At 35.1% G+C, this 10,527-nt stretch overlaps 1 pseudogene; it reads left to right on the top strand.

Annotated features, from left to right (window-relative positions):
- The first annotated feature begins 996 nt into the window (after positions 1-996).
- LOC127429627 (NACHT, LRR and PYD domains-containing protein 3-like) lies at positions 997-6,109 on the top strand (annotated as a pseudogene).
- Positions 6,110-10,527: the final 4,418 nt, after the last annotated feature.

Genomic DNA, 10,527 nt, shown 5'->3' with positions numbered 1-10,527 from the left:
TAGATTTATTGTACTAAGATTTAAAAAAATGTAACATAAAGAAGAGAATGATTTAAAGGGTTAGTTCACCCAAAAATGAAAATTCTCTAATCATTTATTCACCTTAATGCCATCCCAGATGTGTAAGACTTTCTTTCTTCTGCAGAACACAAATTAAGATTTTCAGAAGAATATTTCAGCTCTGTAGCTCCATACAATGCAAGTGAATGGTGACCAGAACGTTGAAGCTCCAAAAAGAAACAGATCAATATTTAAGTAATTATTTTACTATAAATGACCATTGTCACTTTCACATTCTTCTTCTTTTGTTTTTGGTGATTTGCATTCTTCATGCATATCGCCACCTACTGGGCAGGGAGGAGAATTTAGTAATATATTAATTCAATAAATTAAAATGATTTAATTTATTGCCGTGATTTAGTCTGAATCATTCAGTCACTCACACACTGAATCGCTTGGAGCACTTCAATGTGGCATCTGCAAAAAAATAATTTATTTAGCAGACATTTCAGGCAAAAGCAACAAATATCAAATCTGAGAAACAAGCAAAGCAAAGCGACTCACTTCAGAAATACACGGAAAAGTCCTAAAAGCCATATTAATTTTCTACTTGGAAGTTGCACATGAACGCCCCTCAAGTCATAATTACAACTGGTAAATTTATAATAATAATTTTGTTACCCAAGTTTCCAAGTTGGGAGGTGATTCAAACTTTAACATTCATATTCATGGGTCAAATACATTTACGTACACTCTAAAAATATATTTCAGCCTATTTTGTTTTATTTTTTATTTACGCATTTAAATTCCATGAAACTGAATTGTTATTTATTTTTTATTTTACAAAATTAAATGAATAAAAATCTAGTTTTATTAATTATAAGTTTCAATACTTCCTTTAAAAGTCACTGAATGTTTCATGCTCATATCAAACTATTATTTTAGTATTGAGAAGTTGTTTGTCCACAAGTGATTCACCGAGAAAACCATCCCAAGATGCTAAGACTGGCAATTTTCCTGACACCAGTAGAAGATACATTGAATTTCTGTGAGTTACATTCATTTCAAGATCTGACATTTTCTGTAATTGTGAATATTACTTGTTCTCATAAAAATATTTTTAACAGACATGACTCAGAAAACCTGATGCAGACATTCACCAGAAATTTAAATCAAACATAAAAGTGAGGCATCAATATATTTTAGAAGGATTAGCGAAGCAAACCTTTACCTGAACAAGACAAACCCATCAGAACTGTGCTGACAAAGGGAGTCGCTGGCATTGGAAAAACAGTCTCTTTGCAGAAGTTTATTCTGGACTGGGCTGAAGGGAAAGCAAATCAGGACACCCACCTCATATTTCCACTTCCTTTCAGATAACTGAATCTTGTGATGGACAAAAAGTGCAATTTATTTGTTCTTCTTCACACCTTCTTTCTGGAGGAAACAAGTTTAGCCCTGATCAAAAACTCCTCAGTTGTTTTCATCTTTGATGGTCTGGACGAGTGCCATCTTCCCTTAAATTTTCACAGCAATGAGAATATACAGGATGCAACCAAAGAGACCTCAGTGAATGTGCTGCTGACAAACCTCATGAAGGGGAATCTGCTTCCCTCTGCTCTCATCTGGATAACCTCCAGACCAGCAACATCTGATCTCATCCCCTCTTAGTGTGTTGATCGAGTGACAGAGGTACGAGGCTTCAATGAACCACAGGAGGAATACTTCAGGAAGAGAATCAGTGATCAGAGTCTGGCCAATAGAATCATCACACACCTGAAGTCATCAAGGAGCCTCTACATCATGTGTCACATCCCAGTGTTCTGCTGGATTTCAGCCACTGTTCTAGAGAGAATGTTGAGTGAAGCAGAGAGTGGAGAGATCCCTAAGACTCTCACTCATATGTACACAAACTTCCTGATGGCACAAATTAGCATCAAGGGCAAAAAGTATACTGTGAACAAAAACACAGAAAAAGAGATGATAGTAAAACTAGGGAAGCTTCAAAAAGCAAGTGTGGACATCTGGATTTTTTTCTTCGCTTCCTCATGGAACTTTCAATGGTGACAAATCAGACCCTCATAGAAGGGCTTTTGGTGAAAAGTAAAGACAGCTCACAGGAAAGAGCAAACACTACTGAGTATATATATATATATATATATATATATATATATATATATATATATATATATATATATATATATATATATATATATAAAATTAGTAAGACTATTTGTTCAGAAAAAAAGTATTGTTCTCTTCCACTGTTTGAATGAGCTTAATGATCAATCCTTTACAATGGAAATCAACAGCTATCTGACCTCTGGAATTTTAAATGGCAACCTGTCTCTTGAACTCTGGCGAGTTCTGGTGTACATTTTGTTGACATCAAATGAGAATTTTGATGAGTTTGAAATGAGTAAATATGGCAGATCAGAAGTGGCCCTTGTATGGCTGATTCCTGTGGTTAATTTGTCTACAAAGGCTTGGTAAGAACATTTACATTTAATTGTTTATTTACAGTGCCTTCAGAAAGTAATTTTAAATTGTGAAAATTGTGTATTTGTTTTGGCAGGATGGTTGGCTGTAATATTACAGTGAAAGGCTGTGCAGTGCTCTCTCAAGCTCTTCCATCAATTTCCAATCTGAGAGAGCTTGACTTAAGCCACAACAACCTGCAAGTCTTAGGAGTGGAGATACTCTGTGTTGGAGTACAGAGTTCATGCTACAGCCTGCTCAAAACATTGTATGATTTTTCTTATGAATTATAATTATATGAAATTAGTTAAGTTGTTCATATAAATGTCATGTTGAGTTTCTATTTAATTACTGAGCAGAATAATGTGTTATTTCACTCTCTGGAACACTTTTTATAAGAAGTGGTGAAAACACATTTGACAAGACTTTTGTGCTTGTATAAAGTAAAATATTGGAACCATAGAAGTGTTTATGTGTACTGTCTTGTATATGAAATCAGTTTAAAGGGATAGTTCTGCCAAAAAGGAAAATCTCGTCATCTTATGCTCACCCTCATGTTGTTCCAAATACGGATGAATTTCTTTCCTCTATGGATCACAAAAATGTTAGGATTAGTCACCATTAACTTTTATTGAATCTTTTTTTTTCCATACAATGAAGGTACAGATTTCCATTTTTCCTAATATCTCCTTTTGTGTTCTGCAGAGAAAAGAAAGTAATTCGGGTTTGGAACAAAATGAGGGTCAGTAAATGATAGCGAATTTTCATTTCTGGGTGATTGATCCTTTAATGATTCATGTTTCGCTTGGATCTCAGGATGGATCTGTTGATGAACAATGAGCAAAATCAAGATAATTTAGATCATCTGTGTAAGGACTCAAAGGAGCCTGAAGTGCCTCTTAACCCCAGTGCTGGACTAAAGGACAAGGAGTGTAGACTGGAATCCCTGAAGTAAGTTCTTCTCAAAAATATAGATTTATTAACTGAGGCTGAAGTTTACCAACAGTTTACAAATGGATATATTTTCTATTTACATATTTTTCATGCACAAAAATTGGTCCCTTCACATTAAAACTAGTTAATCCAAAAATAAAAATTGTGTCAAAATTTACTCACCCTCCTATCATTCCATCCTCTATGACTTTCCAGTTTTCCAAAAGGACCAATTTGAATGAATATCCCAGTCCATCTTTTCAATACAGTGGCAATGGATAGTAAATCAGTTTCAAGCTTCACAAAAGCAGCAAAGGTATCATAAAGTTGTCCATGTGGCACATGCATCATATTTCAAATCTTCTGAAGCCCTATGATAGGTTTTGGTAAGAAACAACCCAAAATTTAAGTCATTTTTCAGTAAAAACCTTGATGTCCGTTGCACGTTCATGAGTGCATGAGAAGCTCATTCACAGTGGCTTCAGAGTTCAAACAAAACCTTGTACTGTTTAACATGAAAAACAATATCATATTGGTTCAAAACGATATGAGGGTGAGTAAATGACAACATTTACATTTTTGTGTGAATAATTTAATGTTCTTATTAGGGTTGACCGATTTGGACAAAGATATTGTGATCACTGTTTACCTGTATATGCCATCTTTGTGATCAGGTCTTAGCCCACTTTTCACCATAATTGTTTAGAACCCAATAAGTTATTATTAAGTTAAGACTTTTTTACAGAAATATATTTTTGTATAATATTAACAACAATTATAATAGTAATAATAATAATTATTGCTATTGTTGTTATTATAAAACAGTATCATATTTATGTAATAATTTCATAACTTGCATGCAGCATTTACCATATATGCAGTCCGGTTGAACTCTTAAACCTTTATTTCGGCGGAATCTTTTATTTTGGCGGAACACTGAAGAAAGACATTTCTGTTTGGCAATGGCATTGTACTACAGAGAAATACTCTCATCCACTCTTCTGTCCAAAAAAGCCTGTGTTATGATGTTACGTTAGATTTGGATAGTAACTTTTAGCGACCAAGCATATTTTGAATTAATGAATCTAGAGCACTGTAAATAAAATTCACTCAGCTCATTAGCCTCATGCATGCTTTGAGTATATGTAATACACTACAGAGAACAGAGCTGCACATGTAAGCGTAGCAGCACTTGAAGACTATTTATTTATTTAATTAAAATGCAGCCCTTGAGGTTTGATAATTGCACTATGCCATATTGCGATTTAGATTTTATTTTGATTGATCGCTCAGCCCTAGTTCTTATCCTACAAAAAATGTGAAACATGGATTCTACCTGTTAGTTTGAGACAGCAAGTTAATTCTCTTGTCTCTCTGTAGGCTGAAGAACTGTGGAGTAACAGATGCAGGCTGTTTTTTCCTCAACTCAGCTCTGAGTTCAAACCCTTCAAATCTGAAAGAGCTGGACATGAGCTGGAATAACATAGGTGACTCAGGAGTCCAACACCTTTTTGCTGTTCTAGAGAAAGTTAATTGTTCCCTGGAAACACTGAAGTGAATAATGTCACATGCTGTAAATACTTTGTTTTATGGGATATAACAATTAGTTTTTTTGACCATAACTAAAGTACCCCTTCTTGCTTTATTATCAGATTGAATAACTGTAACCTAACCTCCAAAATTTGTGCAGCACTAGTTACATTACTACAGACAGAGTCAAATCTGAAAGAACATTCTCTAAGCAACAATGGGCTTCAGGATTCAGGAGTGAAGCTGCTCTCTGCTGGACTGGTACATCCACACTGTAAACTGGAGATACTAAAGTAAGATGCATATAAATACTTTAGGTAGAACAAAATTGCCTATGAAAACATACTGCTAAAAATAATGACAACTTCTATGTGTACTGTTATTGCTTTTCAAATATTAAATGTCCAAGATATCAGATTACATGCACAAAAATTTCAAAAGGGTGTCATGTTGCAAAATCAAAACAGAGGGCTTTGAATCTGTGACTTCAGCTCTGAGGTCAAACTTCTCTCACCTGAGAGAGCTGGATCTGGGCAACAACAGACCTGGAAATCCAGGATTGAAGCTGAAAACACTGAGGTTAATATGAAAAATTAGTAATCACTGAATAATTTGTATTTTTGAAAATGCAGTGCACATTATCATAATTTTTTCCTCTCAGGTTGGACAAATGTGGAATGACAGAGAAAAGTTGTGCTGCTCTTGCCTCAGCTCTCAGCTCAAAGACCTCCAGTCTGATCAATCTGGATCTGAGCATTAATGATCTGCAAGACTTAGGAGTGAAGCTGCTCTGTACTGGACTGCAGAATCCTAACTGTAAACTAGAGAAGCTCAGGTAAATGTCTTATCTCAATATTTCTCAGTGCATCACATTTGAAACCATTCAAATCAGATTTAGACATAATCAGTGACCAAAAGAACACTAAACAGTGCTAGTAGAACTAAGGTCCTCTCTTTCACTAATCCTCTCTTCAGGTTGTTAAACTGTTGTGTCACAAAGGAAGGTTTAGCAGCACTGGCTGAAGCTCTGAAATCAAACCCCTCTCACCTGATAGAGCTTGATATGCTGGAGAATTATCTGGAAGATTCAGACAAGAAAGTGCTCTCTGTGATACAAGATGAGACATCGTACAAACAGATGAAGCAGAAGTCATACAAATGTGTATGATAACTCTAAAAGAAACACATTTTCTGTATCATTACGTTAATGATAAATGTTGAAAACCTTAGAATCCAAACAGGTAGCCTGCTCCAAACTAGCTCCATCGGTTGAGCCAACACTGCTGTGTTAGGATACTCAAACAGACTAATTCTGCTGGATGTAGCAGAAATTACACACTACAGCATTAATTGTGATATCATATATCAATGCAATATTTTTAAAATGTGCATTGTCATATGTACATGAGGTTGTAAACTGTTTTTATTATGATTTGCATACAAAGTATTATAAGAAACAGATAAAATGTAAGAGATAAAATACATTTTACAATAAGGCAAACCTACTGTAAAGGGGACAATACCAGAAAATGTTAAAGGAAATGAATGTGCTATAAGCCTTTGTTGTTGCTGAAAATGTATTTAATGATCATGGCATGATTCACTCTGAAATGTCCAGTAAATACACACTTTACTGTACATATCAGGATGAATCATGCCGTGATCATTAAATGCATATATGATAACCCTGCACAAGGTGCATTGAGATAAAAAAAAACTGAAAAGAACTGATCTTGAGTGAACTTAAATGTTTGAATAGCTGCTGTTAATTCTGCCCTTCCGCCCTTGCTTCCACACATAGCAAAATACACTCAGGCCAGTTCCGGTAAGAATCTCACCGGCCTATCCCTTCAGGTGCTTCCATCTCCTGTACTCAGCCGAATGTCTGTTTACTCCCTCTCCAATTCTGGTCCGAGTCTGTCGGGCCAGATGATTCAGCCAGATAAGGCAGCCAGTAATGTGCCGATGCTATCGCATTTAAGGCCAAAATGACCCAACGCTATAGTTCATTTCTGTAAGTAACCATGTATGGTTCATCAATGCTACATTTAAAGTTGTTATTCAGCCTAAATGTTTTCTTGCATTTTAATTATTGTTTAGAATACATCAGTGAATTTTTTTGTTTTTGTTTTTTTTTTTTACAAATCTTCAGTATATAACCATCTCTTAATACGTTATAAAAACTCACTTGAATAAGTATGCATAAAGACAATGTATTTAAAACAACATTATACAAACAGCATTTGTTTAATAAAGATACTTTTAAACACTTATGACATTTAACAAACATTTTACTGTGTAATTCATGTGCCTGATTAAAATTTTTTTTTTTTTTCACAAACAGCAATTAGGCATACTGCAAAATAAATATGCATGAATAACAATTTTACAACTCACATTGTTGTAATTGAGTACAAGTTTAGTTCAATTTAAATAAATTGACCGAAGTGGTTATATGCCAAAACAAAATAAATACGGTTTAAACAATACAGTTTGGTAAAAGGCTTCTTTGGCATTACTTTACATTACACAAACTTCAAAATATTTAAATAATTTAAACCATTTGTTTAAATCAAACTATTGTAAAGAATAACTTGATGAGTGAAACAGCAATTTCTGTGTGTTGGTCTATACTCACTTTTCTCTTGATTATTAAATATAAAAACAAGCACACTTCATCAGCCATGAGCCTACTGACTTTATCCATTTATGTCATGTTTAGAGAAATAATAGCAGTAGATATTAATGTGTATCTATATGCAGAGTGAAAAGCAACAGAATAAAGTAACAAAATGTGATACTGTTTGTATTGTAGGCGAGACATTTACACGCTTGTGAGCAGAACATCAGAGCTATTACAAAGGATCATGCATATACTGATCCATGCTAATTTGATTGACATTTTAAAATCAGGTAAATGCAGTTTAAAAAAACAAAACTATTTTCTAATACAAACCTTAACAGTTAAAACAAATCTACCTCATTCTCAATGGCATTTAATTGTCTGAATATATATATATATATATATATATATATATATATATATATATATATATATATATATATACAGGTGCATCTCAATAAATTAGAATGTCGTGGAAAAGTTCATTTATTTCAGTAATTCAACTCAAATTGTGAAACTCGTGTATTAAATAAATTTAGTGCACACAGACTGAAGTAGTTTAAGTCTTTGGTTCTTTTAATTGTGGTGATTTTGGCTCACATTTAACAAAAACCCACCAATTCACTATCTCAAAAAATTAGAATATGGTGACATGCCAATCAGCTAATCAACTCAAAACACCTGCAAAGGTTTCCTGAGCCTTCAAAATGGTCTCACAGTTTGGTTCACTAGGCTACACAATCATGGGGAAGACTGCTGATCTGACAGTTGTCCAGAAGACAATCACTGACACCCTTCACAAGGAGGGTAAGCCACAAACATTCATTGCCAAAGAAGCTGGCTGTTCACAGAGTGCTGTATCCAAGCATGTTAACAAAAAGTTGAGTGGAAGGAAAAAGTGTGGAAGAGAAAGATGCACAACCAACCGAGAGAACCGCAGCCTAATGAGGATTGTCAAGCAAAATCGATTCAAGAATTTGGGTGAACTTCACAAGGAATGGACTGAGGCTGGGGTCAAGGCATCAAGAGCCACCACACACAGACGTGTCAAGGAATTTGGCTACAGTTGTTGTATTCCTCTTGTTAAGCCACTCCTGAACCACAGACAACATCAGAGGCATCTTACCTGGGCTAAGGAGAAGAAGAACTGGACTGTTGCCCAGTGGTCCAAAGTCCTCTTTTCAGATGAGAGCAAGTTTTGTATTTCATTTGGAAACCAAGGTCCTAGAGTCTGGAGGAAGGGTGGAGAAGCTCATAGCCCAAGTTGCTTGAAGTCCAGTGTTAAGTTTCCACAGTCTGTGATGATTTGGGGTGCAATGTCATCTGCTGGTGTTGGTCCATTGTGTTTTTTGAAAACCAAAGTCACTGCACCCGTTTACCAAGAAATTTTGAAGTACTTCATGCTTCCTTCTGCTGACCAGCTTTTTAAAGATGCTGATTTCATTTTCCAGCAGGATTTGGCACCTGCCCACACTGCCAAAAGCACCAAAAGTTGGTTAAATGACCATGGTGTTGGTGTGCTTGACTGGCCAGCAAACTCACCAGACCTGAACCCCATAGAGAATCTATGGGGTATTGTCAAGAGGAAAATGAGAAACAAGAGACCAAAAAATGCAGATGAGCTGAAGGCCACTGTCAAAGAAACCTGGGCTTCCATACCACCTCAGCAGTGCCACAAACTGATCACCTCCATGCCACGCCGAACTGAGGCAGTAATTAAAGCAAAAGGAGCCCCTACCAAGTATTGAGTACATATACAGTAAATGAACATACTTTCCAGAAGGCCAACAATTCACTAAAAATGTTTTTTTTATTGGTCTTATGATGTATTCTAACTTTTTGAGATAGTGAATTGGTGGGTTTTTGTTAAATGTGAGCCAAAATCATCACAATTAAAAGAACCAAAGACTTAAACTACTTCTGTCTGTGTGCACTGAATTTAATACACGAGTTTCACAATTTGAGTTGACTTACTGAAATAAATTAACTTTTCCACGACATTCTAATTTATTGAGATGCACCTGTATATATGTACACAGTCAAGCCTCTTGGAATCCTCTCTGCTCTCCAATAATCAGATAAAGTAGTAAAATGTAGATGTAGTTTTGAGTCTTTTTCAGGACACTTTGCTGGATCAGGTACGCATACAGGATAGCACAGATTCAAGCCAGATGTATTTTAATTTCAAGAAATTGACAGAAAAAGACTTAAAACTACACCTACATTTGACTACTTTATCTGATTATTGGAGAGCAGAGAGGGTTCCAAGAGGCTTAAGAATTAAAAGTGGGAGGCCATTTTAAACAAATGCTCATTGGATTTGATCCTGTTGCTGATGGAAGAAGCAAAAAAACTAAAATAAAATTTACAGGATGAGATGAAGGATTTAAAGACCAAACTGGAGCAAACTGAAGAAAAACGATTGCCTTTTGAGAACAAATTGAAGGAGGACATAGAAAAGCTATCAACTAAATTGAAACAAATGAAATTGGCAAAATTTAAAAGAGATCAGAATGATTACAATGATGATGCTGTCTTTGATTGGGAAAGAAAAAAAACACTTCTCTAAACTGGGAAGGAAAACTTTTCTCTAAAAAGAGAAGTTTGATTTAATTTGCTCAGCACTGATGATGAAGGTGACAGTGATTACAGACAATCTGATGCCCGTAGGCCAACTCAGACTGCCTCCTCTGATAATGCAAGTGATTTTTTAGAGCAGTCTACATTTAAAAAGTTTGGTATCATCAGAAGCCCTGTACAGTGACAACTTCCGATTTATGGATTCTGAATCAAGAGTGAAATCTATTTTTCAGGCTAAGTCTATTTTTACTCCTATCAATATAAATCCTATATTGAACACTTTTACTAAAAAAGTTTCATATGACGTGGAAAAGATATTTCAGACTTGAACAATACGTCAATACAATTTGACAAAGAAACAAATGGATGCACTGGAATGGTTA

This window comes from Myxocyprinus asiaticus, chromosome 39 (genome assembly GCF_019703515.2).
Source record: "Myxocyprinus asiaticus isolate MX2 ecotype Aquarium Trade chromosome 39, UBuf_Myxa_2, whole genome shotgun sequence".
Lineage (NCBI taxonomy): Eukaryota > Metazoa > Chordata > Actinopteri > Cypriniformes > Catostomidae > Myxocyprinus > Myxocyprinus asiaticus.
This window is presented reverse-complemented; position numbering and strand designations above follow the sequence as displayed.